Source organism: Prinia subflava, chromosome 7, assembly GCF_021018805.1.
Source record: "Prinia subflava isolate CZ2003 ecotype Zambia chromosome 7, Cam_Psub_1.2, whole genome shotgun sequence".
In the NCBI taxonomy this organism is placed as follows: Eukaryota; Metazoa; Chordata; class Aves; order Passeriformes; family Cisticolidae; genus Prinia; species Prinia subflava.
Genome location: NC_086253.1, coordinates 25327667 through 25347945, shown reverse-complemented (window position 1 = coordinate 25347945; position 20279 = coordinate 25327667). Strand labels below are relative to the sequence as shown.

The 20279-nt window shown below is 36.6% G+C and overlaps 1 protein-coding gene across 1 annotated transcript in view; it reads left to right on the top strand.

Moving 5' to 3' along the window:
- Nucleotides 1-20279, top strand: part of GABRA2 (gamma-aminobutyric acid type A receptor subunit alpha2) — a 64896-nt gene that overhangs the window by 5119 nt on the left and 39498 nt on the right. The gene's annotated exons all lie outside the window — the stretch shown is intronic.

Genomic DNA, 20279 nt, shown 5'->3' with positions numbered 1-20279 from the left:
AAAATTAAAGAATTAACATCTGTTTGATATTGGTATACATGGCAATCAACCCATGCAGAATATGTGTGAAATGAAACTGTGTCATGCATATTAAACCGTGGTGATTCATGACACATTAATCTTAATCTTCAAGAATACTTCAGTTGTGGATAGATGGGTTCTTACAGTTTAAAAGAGCACTTGTAAATGGCAGCTGTGATAATTCATGATAGAAAACATACCAAACAAGGATTTTGTACATAGTGCTTAGTAATTATGTAGTTTCATATTTCAGGAATTTTCTAGCAGTTTATTCCTTTTTCTGTATTGACCTGTAGTCTGAAAGATGTGGAAATAATTAGCCTTCTTTTTTTAACACTACGTGCTTAGAAAGCCCTGGGAATTTCTAAAAGTGTTTTTGCAAGAGATTACTGCATTCTGATCATGCCACACATCATTAAGATACCTGATCTGAGTTATGTTTCACTTCCAGTTATATGAATATGAAATAGCTCATTTGAAACCAGTAGAATGTTTACTTTGGCATAGCAGGTTGCATTATCGCGCACATATCACTACTATGACTGGGATCACAATCTGACCTAACATGCTACAACAGAAATAGTCCAGGGTCTGAGATGCATTCTTCTGAAGTCCTCTGAAAGCAAGAGCTGTTCATCAGCCCACTTTCACTTGCTGTGAAAGACATTTTCAGAGATGTCTTACAGCAAAAATTTAGATCATTGTAACAAATGGCTCCTTTAGCAATGAAATGTTTTGGGTTCTGACTGGCATTTTATCTGGTTATTGACAAACAAAAGGGAAATGTATAGGCTTCTTGAAAGACTGTATACTAAATTCAGCTAAGTAAATGTCTGGTTGGGAGGCAGTTCTTGAATTAAGGAATAGATTTGTAATTCATTTTACTGAGAGACTTGGGGTGAGTACTAACAGTATGTAACTTCATGCTTTACTGATGCACTTCAAAATTGAGTACTATTTTCTAGAGACTGCTGAGGAAGATTTAACTTTTACTGGTGGTACACCACTGTCACATAAACAGGTTTTGGCTGTTAGCTGTTGGCTATCCTACCAGCTGGGATCCTTGAGTGATGTATGAACCCTATAACGATGAAATAACCTGCAAAATGGGTGTTGGCAGGGAGAAGATGACACTGCACCATCCACTGAGGCCAGAGATATCTCATATGACTTAGATATATACGCCAACCTTCTGTATAGATATGGATAAGCATGGGCTTATTCAAGGGGAGATAATCTTTTCTCTGTACGCATTTTATGCTAAGCACAGGATTGCAGCTGGAACACTCTTGACTGCACTTTCAGCTCTGAAATGAACTATTTTGCCCAAACATTCCATGCCATTTCTGTTTAGTCAAATCAGAATAAATTACAAGTTTGACTTCAAAACAAATTTCCTGTACCATTAGCATTAATTTGTATATAGCCATGCAAATGGCAAGTCATACAGACCTTAATTGGTTATGACTTTCTACAAATCTTGAAGGTATTTTCTTTTTATTTGCTGTAATATTTGCAAGACACTTAGAGTAACATTTTTTTCATAAATTCTGTCATTTTATTAGCATGTAGAAAAGGAAATCCACACATTAATGGGCACTAAAACTATGCAAGGAACCAAAATATCTGGAAGTGATTGAATTATCTGTCTGCTCTTCTCTGCCCCATGAACAGACACGGTCATGCTGGATACCTCAGTATTCTGACTATCTCCTTTAAGTTATTCAGCCTACTTTACTTTTTCACATCTTAAATTGGCCTTTCCAACAGCTATGGAACTTCTCTCTTTTCTGCTCTCCGAAACTTACAAAACATAATTTAATAGAAAACTTAAATGTCAGAGAAAAAAACCCACCAAAATAGAAAGGGAAGTTACAAGGACAGAGGACTGGACTTCATAATCTAAAGTTTTGAGTGCCATATTGACATTGAAAAGATCTGTGGAAATGTCAGGATCCTTCTGCAAATCTGGTCAGTCTCATCAGGTCCAGGAATGGCATTTTTATTGTAACCAAAGAGTTGAATGGTGGTTGTTAAAAAAAAGAGGAAGATAAGACAGTAGGAAGGTGAAAATTAAATGCACTGTGATTCCATTTTGAAGGAACTATCTCTGCTTTCAAATGTTCTGATTGCTTTAAGCAAGCATCTGTGTTGCATTTCCCATACAGATGAACCAAATCCTCTTTTTTCCCAACATTTTGGAAATTAATTGAGCAGGAAAACCAAAGACAATGGAGGGGAATTCTTGCTGACCATTGCTATCAGAGAGGCGTCAGCACTTGCAGATGTGATCTTTCATCTTTGGAGCACTGGATATTTCATTGCATAGAATCACTGTAATGGTGTAGAATATCAGACTCGGTGGTTAAAAGTTGTGTGATGTGCTCACCAATATGAGCACAAGGGAAACCCATTTTTTTCACAGATTACCTTTGTCTCCCACCCAGATCAGGAGAGCTGTATGCATATATATATATATGTGTGTCTGTGTGTGTTTATCAAATACTTGGAGGTTTTCGTTGCCAGGAAACACAGCCATGGTCATATGCTGATAATGTGAAACACGTTGAATTTAGGGCACTGTATTTATACATTGCTGTGAGTCAGAGTTTTTTAATGGGCTTTAGAAGAGTTTGTAGCTATAGCAGTCTCTAGCTGGGGGACCCTAGCTTGGCTAGTCCCCTAGCCAAACCTAGCAGTGTTTGTCAGCCCCAAATATACTTAATGCAAATTCAGAGTATCATAAAGGAAGATTCTTTGACTATTTTTTTCTGTAAAACACTACTAGAAAGCTTTCACTACTGTTTTTAAAGGAAAAAAGTGCAGTTCCCCATCTCAGTTCTGTTTGCTTCCTTAACCTTTCTTTGCTCCAGGTTCATCTTTTGGAAATGGTAATATCTCTTTGCCAGTGCTAGTGCAGAGCAATTCAGAGCAGCACTTGCATCTTCTAAAACATCAGTATCTTTGTAGCTGTGCTGGGACACAAAGGAGTAAACTACTGTATGCTCCTCTTCTGGGCATACCTGGAAGGGCTACATGGAATCTGGCCTTAATTGGGCTTTCAGAGGAGTCAGCGAGAAACTCAGGTTAATTTATGTTAGAGCTGTGCATAATGTATATTGGCAAAAAGCATTCCTTCTGAAAAATGGAAAAGCAATAGAGAGGAGGATATGAAAATCTCATTCATAACTTATCCAGGGCATGCAGACAGTGCTAAAATTCAAGAACAGAACTAACTCAGTAGCTATAAGCATTCCAGGGAATGTTTCATTAGGAAAGTGGAAGGATAAAAACCCACAGAAACCTCTTTGATACTAAGAACAAACCAGAAAATTTGTTTAGTATAGATAGGGGCTGAGTAGCTAGACAGAGTTTATTTGGTTATTTATTTATGGAAAGTCTGTGAATAAATGAACAGTGAGGACATAAAAATAAAATTAATGCTACAACTGTGCAGAGTAGTGCAACTGGGGAAAGTGTTGCGTGATGCAAAGCAAAAAAATTGCAGAATCACAAAATAATCTGAGTTGGAAGGGACCCACAAGGATCATTGAGCTCAACTCCCAGGCCTGCACAGCACCATTCCAAAAAGTCAAATGCTCTGCCTCAGATGAGTTTACAGAAATGTAGGTACTTTACAGCAGTTATATATGCCTATAGAGGAGCTAGTCTGGGAGGCTCTCCCAGTTCACTGAATGTGTGTGTTTGGTACTTTTTTTTTCCTCTCCTGGCAAAGCATCGGCATTTGCTTCTAATGCTATAATTACTGCTGACGACACCAAGGCTGAATTAGAGCTTTGCTCACTTTTGTCTCATCTGCAAGGAAGCCACGAAAGCAGGTACTGCAGATTTCTGTGTAGCTCACTGGTGCTCATTGTAAACCAGACTGAGGGGGTGGTTAAGTTTTTCAGTCAGATTTGATGGACAAAGACATCAAAAGCATCACCTTTTCTCTGTGATGCAGTTATTCTGGGTTATTTAGGAAATGACTGAGAAGCAGTGGTCTTGCTGATATCCAAGGTATTCTACTGTTGATTGCTTTCCACTAAGGCTTTTTATCATGTTAAATCTTGCAGTGAAGTTTTTTCTATCTGAAATACACAACTACTCATTCAGACTGACTAGTTTAAATAGCTAAGTACCAAAGGAATGCAATATCATAGTTCCAAAGTTTTTATTACCCTTGTGTAATGATACAATTTGCATAAAGCTACCTGAATTGAAAATATAATTATTATTTAAATAATCTAAAACATTTTCAGAAATATTTAAGTGCATTAGAAATTCATCCAGGATAACTTTGGGGATTTTAATGGATTTCATGGATTTTTACTAGGGGATTTTAACCAAGCAAAATATGAACTTAAAATGTAGTAGTTAATGTATATGTTGCTTACAATGAAAAAAATATTAGTCAATATGTAAAAATTACAGGGTTTTGTAATACAAAATTAACAGTATTCTGGGTTACACTAAAAGGTGTATTTATAAAGAATGTCAGGGAAATCCTTTAATGTTTACTGTTGTGATGCATCCATGGAGTATTCAGTTTTGTATATTCTTTTTATAGGAAACACAGAAAGTACATTTCAAATATTTTCTTAAACAAGATACACCAAAAAAAGAGTGCTAATTAAAAATATAAGAAGGAAGCTATAGAAATCTCTTATTCAGTTATATAATCACCTGAAGATATTGTGAGAATTTTGGTGAAGAGCTATTAAACCAGTTTAGAATAAAGCATTGATGGCCTTTGACATTTTCGGTTTAGATGTATAGGATGCAGACAATTTTGCAGACAATATACAGAATACACTGCCCTTCACAAAGGTGGAAAAATGGACCTTAAGAATATGTTTGATTTAAGGAAAAATGGCAATTACATCATACTTTGATATGACTAGCATCACTGTTTAATAATGTTGATTTCTGCTTGTGTGACAACAACCAATATTAAGGCAAGTAGTCATGCATAACTTTCAAGACAATTAATTGCCTAATTTTGACATTTTATTTTCAATGAAAACTAAAAATTTGGGATTAAATGGACATGGATAACTCCTTCAGCTTCTTTGTGTAGAAAAAGGTGGGGTTTTTGTAACCTTTGTTCTTGAGCCCTCTAATGGCAAATACACATTTAAATATATTTTCTGTATTTTAGCACCCATAAAGAAAAAAACTGGCACAAGACATTTATTCAGCATAGCACAAAAGGCTTCTACTGCATTCAAGGCCTGATTGTGGCAAAACAGTGTAACAATACTGTCTTTCTGAGACATAATCTAAAAGGATAAAAAAAATGAAGAAAAATTATTTCCTTCTCTCCTTAGCTTTGCTAGGCAAACTAACATGCTGATGATTTTCAACAGTTGCAGAGATAATGGCTGCTCAGAGTTGTGGTGGAGTTTCCATCTTTGTGGAGATACTCACAATTTGGCAGAATATGATCTGGGCACCTTGCTGTATCTTCAGAGATTGCTCTGCTTTGGACCTTTCAAAGGTTCTTTTTAAACTCAGTTGTTCTAAGATTCTTTAACTAACAGCCAGCAAGACATTGAAATAATGGCTGCAGCTTTCCATCTTACTTGGAAAAGGAAAAAAAAAAAAGTTTAGTATGTTAGATCCTGAGGATATAGCTGAAGGAAAAAGTCTGTGTAAATGAAAGGTTTAAATTGCTTCAGAGCAGCAGGATGCACAGTGTTGTACAGCTCTTGAGCTTATTTATTATTCATAAAGACCCCATTGAAAATTATAAGATTTTGGGTAGTCTGGATCTGCAAAAATGAAGAGGAAATATCCTTGTTTACGTTCTTTGCCACATTTTTCCTAATATCACCTTATGCTGAAGCCCTGAAAAGAATTAAATCTGTGAAAAAACAGTATTTCATTGAGTCCTTCTCAGTTTACTTCAGCACTGTACAGGGAACTGAAAAGCTGCACAATACTGTGTGTTCTAGAGGTCAGCACCTCCTCAGGAAGTACCCAGGAACCTCTAATCACTACCCTTCTGCAGAGCCCCAAGACACCTTCCAAAGTCCCTCCTGTCTCATTCTTGTTTTTATATTGCCTTTTTCTTTTCTAAATACCTATTTTGTCCATTTTTATAAAAAAATGCCCAACTGTCTTTTTTGACCAAAATTCGATGAATTGATTTAATTCCATCTAAGTATATTGTTACCCAAGTCCAGGTGAGACGTGCCCTGTAGATGCAACCGTGTACTTTTTTTTTTTGTGGTTGGAAACCCAGTCTTGCCCTACCCTCCTCCCAGGTACAGGTGCTGATATCCAGCTGCCTGAAAGATTTCTTATCCAATGAGACTGGATGGAGGATGTTGAAATGATGTGAAGGCAGACTCCTGGGTAGGTAGAAAGCAAATATTGTCCTTTACCCACAGACTGCATGGCCTTCCTTTTGTGCCAGCACAGTTCTCTGCTGTTGTTGATGGGTCTGAGACAGATCTGTTGCTTCTGGCAGTGCTCCTGTCTACGAATTCCTGTTATGTTTTCTTGCAATGCCACTATTTCGTGACTGTCTTTAAGAATAACCTTTTCAATGCACAACCTAGTGTATCCAATTTTTAGAATTAATAGTGTGGAGAGAGAGAGAGGTATTTCATCAGAAAGGGTCATGCAGAAGGACATGGTCATTGTCTGTATAGTAAAACAGCACATGCTTTTTTTTTTACAATATTTTGGTCTGTTTTAATTGTCAGTATTAGTGGCTACAATTAATATCTGACAGTAGCTTCTAAATACTCCAAATAACATATGTGACGTAGAAAAAAAAGCCGTTTTTCAACAACCTAGCATTAGGGTAATACAAGGCAAGGTGAAAAACCGCTGTGAACAAGAAGCATGGGAAGGGGCAGAACAAAAGAGATGACAAGTGAGGGAGGGAGACAAAATTGTCATACTAACCATTGGCCACTTTTAACAACTGGCAGATTTAAACACCTGTATGAAAGTTTTTTCAAATATCCTTTGGAAACTTCAAAGTAGAACAGGTAAGAAATTCTAGCGTTATGGTATATGCATGCATTTTAATTTCTGATATTAGCGTTGTTCAACAATGAGTCATCTATCTCAAGAAACAGCTATAGAGGATGTGTTGCTGTACTATTCACCAAACTGCTAAATTAAAGCCTCAGCAGAAGATTTTGAATTAATACTGTCAAAAGTCTAATACATTTTAATTATAAGAATCAAACACTTTAATATGCCAAGATTAATCTTTAAACACATTTTTATATCTGCTTTTTCCATGTTAATGCTCTAATGAAATTAATCAGAAGCTAAAGGAAATTTTGTTTACCACTTCTACCATTTTAATACTTTCCTTTATCATACAGAGTATTTCACCACTGGTTTGCAGAAATTGTGTGTAAATCAGGAAAGTATGATTCTGCTAACCTTCCAGAAGTAGTGTTGCTATTTGGGAACCATTTATGTGATTACTGTGTAGCACATGGCTCCTGATTTACATTCCTTAATTCCTTGCCATATGTTGAGGGCTATTTAATAATTAGAGCATTTAACGCTGTGAAAGCAATGTAAATCAATTCCCCTCTTACCTGGGATTATTGTGCACATCAGAGGACATTAAACACTTTAGAAGTTGTACAGCTGCAGAGATTGGATCTAGTCTGACCAAATTGCATTTATTTTTTTATGTATATTTGTCCTCCTCATGCATTTTTTGTTGAACCAGTAAAGATCATATGCCCTTATCTGCAATTTGTTTGGGAAAAGCTGGGTGTCCCATGTTTCATCTGCTTAATCTGTGGTTTTTTACAGACTGCAAATTAAGTATTTTATCATCTTGTAGTGTTATGACTAATAGAGTTGATTGAAGATAAAATTCAGTGCTGTGGACCACTGATCTTCACATATGGTTCAACAGAAATCAGTTAAAAACTGATTATGCTGTAAATAATGGTGTGTGCTGTAAACTTTTATAGACTGCTTGCATTTAAGGTCTTTGATGTGAAAGTAGTTTCTTGGAGTTACCTGTCTTCATTGAGCACTTTCTGCTGTTTTAATTTTTAAAAATTTCCTACTCTCCATGTCTTAAATACCTAGATGACATGAAAGCAATGTATCTTCTGGCTGAATGATTGCCTAAATGTTGCTAGTTTTTCTTTGGTCGTCTCAATTGCTTGGTGCCGATTCTGTCATCCAAGAGAGAAAATTGTCTTCCAACACGTTCCCTCCTTTTTCTTTCTTGTATCCATTCTCAGTTTTTCTAAGACAACTCAGGTTCCTCAGATCATTTCTATCAGGAAATTGGGAGGTATTCTAGCTTATTATTATTTCCATTCTTTCAAGTGTGTAAACCTTTCAGCACAACACCAGAGAGCAGAAAAGGAATGGAATGGGTGAGAAATTCTGTGTTTATATTCAAGAATTTAGAGGTGGTTTGAAGGCATAGTTCCTACACTTAATACACCAGCATAATGCTCTAGATATTTCATTCTGAGTGACAATCTAAAGGCTACTGTAGATGCCTGTGTATTCTCACTATTTGAAATAATAATTTAAAGGCTCACTGAATGAGAAGCAGCTGAAGAGAGAGTTTTATTGTGGTGTATATAAATGAGAACACCAAAGCTTTTAGTCTTAGATGCAGTGCTGTGTTGATATAGCCCCTCTGCCATCCTAAGGCATTCCATAGCATTTCATGGACTTGTTTGTGTCAATAGTTTTAACTAAGCATCAGTGAACTTCTTTTTGCCAGATCTTTGTGAAGTTGGTACTGCATTGTCTCATGCAGTTTCTGAAAGGAAAATGAAAGAGACTTCTACCTGGGAAAATAAATAAAAAAATAAAGATGAGAAGGGAGAAGTATAAATGCCTGTTGTTTGAGATAAGGAAATGGTCACATTTTTAATAATCCCTTTCCATCTGCTGAGTGCTAAAAGATGTCAGAGAATTCTTTATGTTTTTACTAGACGTTTTGTCTTTAATGACCATTAAAAGAAAAAAATAAAAGAACAGATAATCTGGTTTGCTACTGCATGATATGCTATTTTTTAAATAATTGTTTTAAAATAATATTGGCGGTAGATATTACTTGCATTTTAACAAAGCCATGGTTTCTGCTTGGAAGAATATGCACTTTAAGAAACTGGATTCTGAGTGAACTCATATTAGGCATTGTTTCAAATTTTAAAAATAAACCACCGTATTTTTTAATTTATGCCTGTAAAAAGCCCAACCTGTTATTTAAATATTAAAAGCAGATTCCAGTCCCAAATATATAGTTGTTCCACATATAGAAGCCTAGTGGATTCTTAAAGTTCCATGAACAGCCAGAGGCAAATTCTCTTGTCACAGGCAAAAATAAAAGACAAATTTGAGGCTGCTTAATCCAAGCTCTGGGAGTATCCTGGGAGTATGTTTTAGAGGAGATTCTGGGAAACACTGTTATCTATAAAGTAGCTTGGAGACATTCAAGTGACTCAGCTGTGGGACTTTGAGTGCTACAGTACACTTCTTGCAGACACTTTGCACAGCCTTAGACTAAGACCTTTTTTAGTATTAACTAAATAACAGAAGAATAACTGACAACTGTGTAACATGTTAAAATGGGACTTAAAATGGCTTCAGTGCTGTCCATACCAGTATTTTTTGCTTATTTGGGAGATGCTTGTTTAAGCATTAAAATGATTCTTTGTTGGATCAAGCCATGAACTCATTGTTTGTCAGGACTCCTTAATAAGCAGGAAGCTTATTACCTGTGACCATCCCTGGAGTTGTCCAGCCAAGCAAAAAATGTTAAGAATAAAAAATAAAAGGCAGCTTGGCAGCCAGTCTGATTTGTGCTGTGTCTTGAAACCGTAACTCCACTTCTTCCTTCCCTGCATTTCAGCATCTGTGAGGCTTGGGAAAGTGTGAGGAAAACATGTATCTAAATGTTCTTAAGCATGCTGGGTATTTAGAGTGTGACATGCACACAACCAGTGGCTGGTTTCAGTAATTCCTCTGGCCAGCTTTTTTGAGAATATAGAGGAGTCTGGATAAACATTAATTTTCTGTTCTTCATAGTTATTTTACCTGGCTTGAAATAGGAACTGCTGCCTAGTTGATAGAAGGATTAGAATGCTGTCTAATTTTTTTTTGTTAATAGTGTGTCACAGTCTTCTGAAATACTATTATAGAATTTCATACAGTGTTACCTATTAAAAATGTATTTGAGGATCTTGTTGCAAAAAAATGCATTTTAAAGTGCCCACTAATATGCAGCTCTATTAAATAAAGGCACTACCTCTTTCTACCATTGGTTTCTGTTATGCTTGAATGCAAAGTACAAGGCTAGCAAAAGATAAAAGAGCTGCAGCTCAGTTTTTAATGACTTTACAATCCAGGACTATAATACCCAGACAGTAAGCACAGACATTAAAATTAATCTGTCTGAAAGGATCTTCATTTTCAATGCTTTCTTATGTCTGTTGATCTCTAGAGGACCTCCAAAGCCTTTAGGACTTTGGAACATGTGAGTTTCATACATTGTTCTGATAGCAGCAAGCCTTAGGAAGATTCCAGCTGCTGGAGACAGGAGTGTTTGCCACAGAATAAGACAGCAAGACAGTCCTTCCCAGAGCTTCATCACAGTTTCTGTCAGCTCCAGGGTGGCAACCACAGAGACAGGCACAATCCAAAGGCTTCTGCTGAAGCTGGTAATCACTAGGGGAAGACTTTCTCACTGACTTCAGTGGGCTCTGGCATGCTACCCAAATTCCTCATTAAATAATTACTAAGGCTGATAAGGACTGTGACAGTGTCTGTTTTAGCTTAGAAAAAGTTGTGTGTAGCCAAAGAATGAGTGCTCTGTATATCTATGTATTATCAGTTTCTTGGCCATCACACTGAGTTCTATGGTCATTTGACAGGTGCTTGATGCAGAAGACTTCTGATGTTCTTCCAGGAAGTTATGAGAATTTAGGGCAGTTTTTTAATGTTTAGAATGTGGGAAGGTCCTGAAAGACAGCATCCTTTCATAGTTTGTACTTCACTGGCAAATTGACATGTTACATATTTAATATCTATATGAACCAAAGTGGCTTCTGAAATCCAACTTGGATAAAATCTAGGATGAGTGATCTTGGTTGGAAAAGCAGCTGGGCCTGTGTAAGTGATGGGCAAACAAATAAGCTAGCAACAAGAATGAAGTTTTTGAAGAGTCAATAGCCACTATACAATAAAAGCACTTCTTAAGAAACCCAGACTTGGCTGCGTTATGACTGCAAAGAGAAACTGGAATCTGCTGTTTTTTAAAAATGATACTGCTGTTAGGGGTAGATGTGGTTTGAAATGCAGGAGGGACTGTCAGAGTGAGTGTATAAAATGGGATGATTTCTACATGCTATAATAAAGCACAGAGATTAAATCTGAAATTAGCCTAGAAGTGTAATGCAGCAGAATTTGCCAAGGTGTTCCATGACTCTGAATACTGAGGTCATAAAATTCAAACATTTAGAAAAAAGAAGAGAGATAAAGACTTCTAAGTTTCTACAATCTGAAATAAATTTGGGAATTTTTCTGCCTTTGCCTACATGTTACGGTTTTCCTTCTAATAGCACAAACCTCTAAGCAGAGTAGACAGAAATATGGTCTCATGCGAATAATAACTTTGCCTTCCCTACTTGTGTGATAACACCGATTCAGGTCAGTTCAAATAATTACTGCTCTACTTTATCAAGGTCTGCTCCCTTCCAGACTTCCAGGCTTGTTTGAGTGCTCTTCTGTCTTCTTCTCTCTCATTCTTTAGAGATTGTTGGGACAGTCTGGTTAATTTTAGCTGTATCATGCTCATCCAGTTGATCTAAACAATGCAGTAGTCATATTTATTAGTCAGCCTGGTAATTATAAACACTCCTCATCCTGATGGAAGTTGTAGTGTCTAAAGGGACAAGGTTTAGTGCTGATGTTTTATTTTTCATTTGTGTGGCATGGGTTTCTGGTTTGCTGCCAAATGTGTTGTGTGTTAGCTAAGATCCGTTTACTTCAACGTTTCAGTAACCCTTTTTAACAAGATCACGTTCCTTCCAGCCAAACTCAACTATGTTTTCATGTTTCTATTGAACATTTTATGCAACTTTAACTGAAAATTCCTCACATTGGTGGTTTATTTTAGAGCTGAATGCTTTTAAATGATTTTTCTTTTTTTTTTAATTTCTTTCTCTTTTTTTTGTTCTTCATGTTATGTGATGATGTAATGAAGGGGGAAGAAAGGGAGATTTGGTGGATTTCATGGTAGTCTTATGAAACTTATATGAAACAAGTTTCATATTGCTCATGTGTTTAGATGGTCCTTCCTAATGATTTAATTTACTTCTTTTAAACATTTTGTCTCTCCCTTTTTTAATTGTACCATGGTCAATGCTACTGTTCATAATTAACCAGTTGCCACAAGTATTTATACAACCAAAGCATCCATGTTGTATTAATACCTTTACAATGAAGGTAAATTGGAGGAATACTCTGTTTAAATGGTAGGGAAAAAATTCAAAAAGCTGTCTAGATAGTTAATTGCTTTTTTAATCACTTGGAAGTCAATACCTCTGAGATTGTCAAAATGTTGCCAGAGGTGACAAAAGTCTATGAAATCAAACAGTAATGAGTGAGAGTATCTAAATATCTTCTTTTCCCAGTGCAAAGAACCAATTAAGTAATGCACTTTTGGGCTGTTTGAAATCTCTTTCATGTTGAAGTACTGGCAGGATTCAGCCTAGACGCTGGTTGATTGATTGGCCCAATGTGATATGAGCTGCACCGTCAGTACAGTAGCCTTCTCATCAGGGATAAAGTACATTCTAGCTTAAACGTCTTAGTTACTCCCTACCTGATGTGGAAAAAGGATCTGAATACGTTTGCCACTTTCCAAACCTTTTATGAAGACATGGGCCTTTTGATCGTTCTGAGAAAGTGGCTTTGGAGATGCACTGGAGATGTTTTACTTATTTATTTGTATAAAACAGCTACATATGTGTCAGAACATGGACTGAGATCTCTTTTTACCTGCTGGCCTTTCGAGGCGTTCATGGTCTTTGGCCAGCTGGCTTCACAAGACTGAGGGCTTACTTTTGTCAGTTCCCACATCTCCTAGACCCACATACAGTGGAATTCATTGCTTCCAGCGGCTGGGCATCCTATGTGGAGCATGGGTGGAACTGGGCATCTTGGCACATCTCAGAGATGGTGTGGGCATGACTGTCTGCAAATGTGGTTCTTGAAGTTGATAAACTGAGTAGGAATCTGTCAAGCTAAGTAATTAAAAATGCTGAAGAGAAGCATGCAGCTGAAGCCTTTCCTCACCAGCACATGTGAAACAACCAAGTTTGGGTGTGAAAACATTACCAGTCTCCTTTTCCTCTGTTCACAGGGATGTTCCCCCTCTAGAGCTCATGTCATTCCTCCTTTTCTGAAAAGAGCCATGAGAGAAGCTGATAGTCCGGTTTAATGGGAACTTCTAAAATAGAGAGCAGCTCTTGTCAAGTGCAAGCTCCAATTTAAAGCAGAGGCATGAACTCCGTTACTGTGTGTCAGGTTCTGTCTTGACCACAAAGGTGAATTTTCTAAGATGCAGCATGCTTCCTCAGTCTTTGGAAGGAATTGTTCTGCTTTGTGTAAATAATTAGATCTTGAGCAGAGGCTTCAATTTAAGTCTGCTGTATCCCATGAGTGCTGCTAAGCTGTGGAATTAGTCACTTACTTGTTTTCTTGCTTTCTCTCTCAAAATCTTTCTGGCTCAGTAAATTTGTAATTATTTATAATTTGAGGAACTCATTGAAACTTGGTTGAGAGCCAGTTCTTTAGGCTGCTTGGCAGCGTTGGGATATTTTTGCCTTAAGGTGGAAATATAAGCAGCCAGGGAGTTTTAGGTACTGACAATGTTAGACAGCAATTTAGGAATAAAGGGGATTCAGACGAATATAAGTGCAAAATTCAGTCATTATGGTCTGGACCACAGAGACATTCAGATTAACTTTGATTGATTTAAATGGAAACTTGGAGCTTAAATAACTTTGTGGAGCTTGTCCAATGTACTTTAATAAATAATTGGGCACCAAAATCAGTCTTTAGCTCTATCCTTGAGTAACTTTCTTAAATTTGTGGAGAAAGCTATAGTAGAGTTAAAACTGCACCTGAAATGTCACTTGTGTCCAAGGGTCTTCATTCATAGGACCTTTTGGAAATGTGTTTAAATTTGTGACCTGACGTAATAAGGTTTGCAAATTAAAGGTCTCTTGGGAGAGAGAGAAGAAAAAGTAGTAAATAAAACATTTGTCTGTGTGATCTGCACTCTTCTTTTTGACTGAGAATTAAACCTCAAATTTGTCATATACATGTGAAAATTATGTTACTAATGTGTAAATGCTCTCTAAGCTCAGAGAGAATTTTTTTTCCTTTGATAGCTGATAATGGTGCTAAGGCAGTTTGCATCAGTGTCTTCTGCATACAGGACAAAGAGTAAATACCGATTATGATATCACATTATTTGTGTTGCACATGTGCCTACATAACATTCTGTGCACATTTTGTGGCTAACCTACACCTAAAAAAAGCTGTTAATTTAGCTAAAAACATATCTGAGAATGTTTTCCCAAGTCATATTTTTTGCTACAATAGAGAAAGTTGTTGACAGTTAAGCTAAACTCTTTTTTTCAGGTCAGTGTGTTTTCCTGATGGTCAAAAACTCTCAATCATTTCCAAAGAAACACTAATGTTTAACTGAATTATTGTATTATAGCAAATTCCTGTTATTTTGAGCCTTTTGAATTATTTCAGAATAATGAATACTATTTTGCTGAAATAAAAGGGTGTGCTTATATGCAACCCAAGTATTCTCTTAGTGCAAATGACATAATAGTATTTATGGTACTGCTTTACAGGGCTGCCAAATTTCGTAAGTTCTGAATAGGAACTTATGAAAGTCTGTCAGGGGAACGCCTCTGATAGACTTACAGCTTCCAATTTAGTAAGCGAGATAATGTCTTTTAATAGATATCACAGCTCTTCATGGGTAAGTCAGTTGGGGTCTCTTAGCCTACTGGCTTTCAATTCCTGTCTCTTCCTCCAGACATTTTCTCAAGAGTATATTCTTGTTCCAGTCAACACCATGAGAAATTAAGTACAGTGTCTGATCCTGGTCTTATTTACACCAATGTGACTCAAGAGTGCAACTGTTAATATAATACTTATAGGTATTACTATCTCTTACTGGTAAGCTTATTCTACATACACTTTGTTAAAGATGAAGATTTGAGAGAATCATGGCCTGCATTAAGAAATTTTCTTGTTGATAATTCATGGATAAAGTGAGGCCATTGGAAGTGAAGTGCTGATGTCAAAAGGAGAAATGATTTTTTTTCTTCTCAGAGATTACTTCAATTTACAAATTGGAAGTGGTTTTATGTAGGGCATTTGTTGTAATTTAATGAATGATAATGAATGAAGATGCTGAAGTTGGATAAATAAAATAAACCAAAAATAAAGAACTGGCAGGACACGATTTTGAAATACCACGGATTTTGCTGCTTTTACAGCTCTGTGTTGCATGACCTCCTCTGACTCCCATTCCCTGCCAGCCAGTCAGTGTCTTGAGCTGTCAACAGACACACTAAGGAGCTTGTCAGATAAGGGAAGCATGTTGAGTTGGAACAGTGTTTGATGGATTAAGACCCTGGCTGTTTCACCTGTGCAATTTCTGACTTGTATTATGAATGACATTTTCAAAGCCTTTGGGCAACATTGCCAAGCATACCCCTGGATACCATATTACAATGTCAGAACAATGTCAATTCCAGTTAAATAATTTTTATAGAAAAGTAATTAAATTAATGTCAAGCTTTTGACAGCATTTCCACAAAAATTTAGAAATCTTTGGTTAAGTTTCCCATAGCACTGCATCTTGACCTCCTTTTTTTTTGTTGTTGTTGACATAATTAAAGAGCAGTATTTTATTCTTGCTTGTCTCTCATTTTTTTGCATGGTTTAGGAGCCTTTCAGTTACAGCCTTGCAGTGTTTTCACAGGCACTATTAATTCTATGTTTAAAATTATGTTTGTCTGAATTTTTTTATAGTTAGAACTTTAGAACTACATATGTATACTTTAAAAGTTCTGTCCCACTTATGAACACTTTTGATGGTTTTTAATTACCTCAGAGAGACTGTCTTCTATTTTAGCTCCCAAACCCTGTATTTACAGCTTTATTGACTAAAAATTCAAATTAAAAAGAATAAAAAGTTCAACACAATCTACTAGGCCTGTTTTCTTGTGAAAATAGCCTTGACACATGAATCAATAATATACCCAGTTTCATGCAAAAAAACATCTGGAACTTTCTGAAGATTTTGCAGTGATCACACTCCTTTCTTTTTTTCTTTTAAACATACATAGAATGAGCCATGTGTGTTTTGTCTCTACTCTCTGTGAAGAAAGGACTCTAGATTATTTTGGTAATACTCAGGTCATGAGTAATTAGTAATGAGTAATACTCAGGTCATTCTCAAATATGAGAAATACACTGAAAATTTATTTTCAGCATTCTCCAGGAAAGGGAGAGCTCTCAGGTATGAAGAATCCTGCATGTCTAGTTACCTCAAATCATAGACACTGGAACTCTGTGTACCCTGCTAGGGATGCAGGCAGCTGAGAAGGGACACATGAAAGGACTCAAAAAATTTTTGAAAACTGCTGTCAGACACCAGACCAAAGGAACTCTTTGAAAAGTCAAATGCCTCTGTGGAATTTTACCATTCTGACAAACTGGTAAATGCTCGTGAGGAACCTTTTCATCTGACTTTTCTGGTCATCTCCATTACTCAGTTTGGATTGGTTTAGACTTCAGCCACTGCAAATTCTCTGCCAAGCAGCCTACTTCAGCTGAGCCAGCTCTTCTACTGAGAAACAAGTCAGCAGGATTTCAGACCATCAGAAAGGGTATCCCAACAGCAGGAGAGTTGGCATAAAGCAATTGGCAATGCCACTCTAGCTGAGCTCTGAACCACTTTTCTAATTTTTTGACAAGTCAATGATGTTGACATTTTCCAGTGTGGTTACTTAGTTTTGGGCAGCTGTAACCAGACTTGACAAACGCCTGTACTTCACATTACTTACACCCAATTTAATCCTTCTGCCTCAGCTTCCCAAGTATGGAAAATGGAGGATAATAAAATTATTATCTTCATAGAGAAGTTGTTATAATTAACATTTTTTAAAATCCTAGATGTAATTAAAGTACACAGCAAACATTCCAGCTAAGGACAGATGAGGATGTATAAATCTTCTGCAGTTTGGTATCTGTATTGCTTTTTCTTAGTTTCTGTGTTTTATTTTTTTCCAGTAATGATACCAGTTTTATTGATGTCAGTTCAAGTAAGGAAAGGGAATCAGAAGAAATCAGTGCTTGAGAACCATGTGCAATATGATATTAATGATTAGTTTTTTTTTTTTACTTCCATAGGATGTGTAACTTTACTGACTATATTTTGTCGGTTTAGCTTTGGCATCCATCATCTGAGAAACTGGTCTGATCTAAGTCAGATAGGGCTTCTTTTAACATTTATGACCAAAGCAGGTTAGAAATGGTGCTGTAATATCTTTTGCAGAATTTTAGAGTACTTCACTGATAGTGGCAGCTACGTGCTATATTCTCTACCTGAGATTTTTTCCTCTAAAAGAAGTGTCTTAAATAGTAAGTATATCCTTACATTTTGCTGTTCCCATTTCTTGTATAACCTTCAAAAGCAGTGATCCAGAATAACTTAAGCGCCCACAAGTATAAATGAATCTGCCACCCTTCCTCCCAATAGAACGTTCTTTAAAATCTAGTTTTTCAATGTGGGCCTCCACTGATTTAAGCACTTTTGAAAATCGGGCCTTTTATTTATGTGCTTACATGTCACTTGAGGAAACAGATTTTATAATCTCAGTAGAGAAAGCTTGTCCTTAACTTTACTCAAAAAAAACCCCAGCCTAGATTTGTATGCAAACACATGTTGCATTGAACATCTTTTAGCTGAGTATTTTCTTGGCTTTTCCACACGAACTGATGATCCAGAACTCTTTGAATCTCTGGTGGGCTAAGTATGATGACTTGTGCTTTTCTTGACAGAATACAAGTTATAAAAAGCCTGTAACTGTGACGCCTGCTGGATGAATTTCGATTAGAGAGTCCATTTGAAACTGTGCTTTGTGCTTCTGAATTCTTTGTTTGACAAGCATATACTCCTTCAAAGCAATAGCTACAATTTTTATTGTAAAAAAAGGAGGATGTGTTTTTTTCTTTTTGTAGACATTGATTCTGAACCCTCAAATTCAAATTTTTAATTCAGAGGATCCTTTATTGTAACACTGTGTAAAGTAATAAGGAAGAAACAAACACAAGACTTAGGCTGCTAACACTAATGGATGGTAACAGGAGTAATCCAAGATTTATTACATTTCTGCTTCTTTTGTCTTTAAGAACTTCTTTTCTTGGCGGTAGAGTATGAGATGAAACTTTGTAACAATGCAGAATTTGGAAAATAGGAGGCAAAAAAAAAATCTGCCATTTCTTTCTTAGTGTACTTTTCTCTTATTTAACACAAATGAACAGGGGGAATCTGCAGACTGTTCTAATAGCTTAAGTTGTGATCAATGTTTGTTCTCTCCGTCTTCTCTGCTCATTTCTGATGGAAGAGTAGATCCAGAAGAGTTTAGAAATTATATAACAGATTATGGGATTTTTTTTTAAATTAAAACTTGGAATGTAAGGCAAGCTTGAAGATCCCATGTCCTGTAGTTTAGTATATGCAAATATTGAGAAAATTCCTCTGTGCCAAATAATAAATCAAATACAAATAACTGATAGCAATAGAATGAGGTTACAAGAGGACCATGTTTCCAAGCATTTGGGGAATGGGGACTGTGCAGGTAAAGATTTGTGAAGTGACTTTGTTGTCTATAGTAGGGTTCCTTCAAGTTATAGAAGTATATTTGAAATTAGCCTTGGCACTCTGCTCTTGGGTTACTTGATTGTCAGTCATATTTTTGTAACATCAGTGCTTTTCATGGAATTATAATTAATACATTCTATTGTCATCACAGTACAGGCCAAATTTCACAATTAGTCCCTGCAGCACCATTTTACCCCCTGAAGAGTAGCTCTCTTGTCCCTCTCCCATTTCATTCCAGTCTGTGCCAGGTAACCATTTGGAGATAATATTTTTTTTTCGGGAGAGTCTCCCACAGGCAGCATGAAGTCTAGTCCTCTGAAATGCACTTGTGGCTTCTGTAGGGTACTTCAGCCAGGCCCATACTTTAGCCCTGTTGAGTACCAAGAACAGTGCATACTCAGCACCTTTTCTGTCCACTGACTTGAAATTTGTTTGTAAAATGTTTGGAGTAGAAATCAACTCAGCTTGTGTAAGGATGCTTCATAAGGGATCCCAGAAGTCTCTATGATAAAAATAAATATATCTCAGGACATGCAGAGGAACTGTAGGAGTCAGTCTTTGTTTATTTGCTTAAAAAGCAGACATGATCCTGGAGAAAAATATTATTTTTGGTAGGAAAGGCTTTATGAAGTCCTGTATTCTAGCATTTGGCTGAAGAAGGAAGTTTCCTTATAGATGAGAACAGAGGGACATTCCTCTCCTGTGCTCCAGAAGTTGTGTGAAATCACTGTATCTTTGCAGCTACATCCCTTTGAAGGTGCACTGCTGCCCATACAGCTGCTCATGGGTGAGTCCTGGCCCTCTCCTGGTGGCTGGTAGAGACCCTGCTGTCATGAGTGAGCACCATTGGTTTCTCCCAGTAAAAAACAGGGATTATACTGTTGGCCTCAATATAATTAGAAGTAAAGTTTGCTTATATAATGTATTTGTTGAAAGGCAGCTTTTAGGAAAACAGAAACTGTTAACTACCCACATTTAATAATGATTAAATATGGAAATATAATGATAATATAACAGCAGGATCACTTACACAACAGACATTTGTATTTTTTTGGGGAATGGGAAATTCTGCAATGAGTCAAATTGCACCTAGTTAGATTCAAATTTTTCTTTTCCAATCAGCAGCTGCCTTTAAGGCAGAAAGTTCCTTGTGTTGACTGTCTAGAATGCAGACTGTAGTTGGCAACTGCTGTAAGAAATTTCTTGTGCGTACTAAACCTCTTAGTGAATATCATTCTATTTTGAGCCTAATTGAAAACTGAAGATAGAAAACTAAGCAATTATTTTTCCCTGCAGTACAATATCTAATATTCTGATT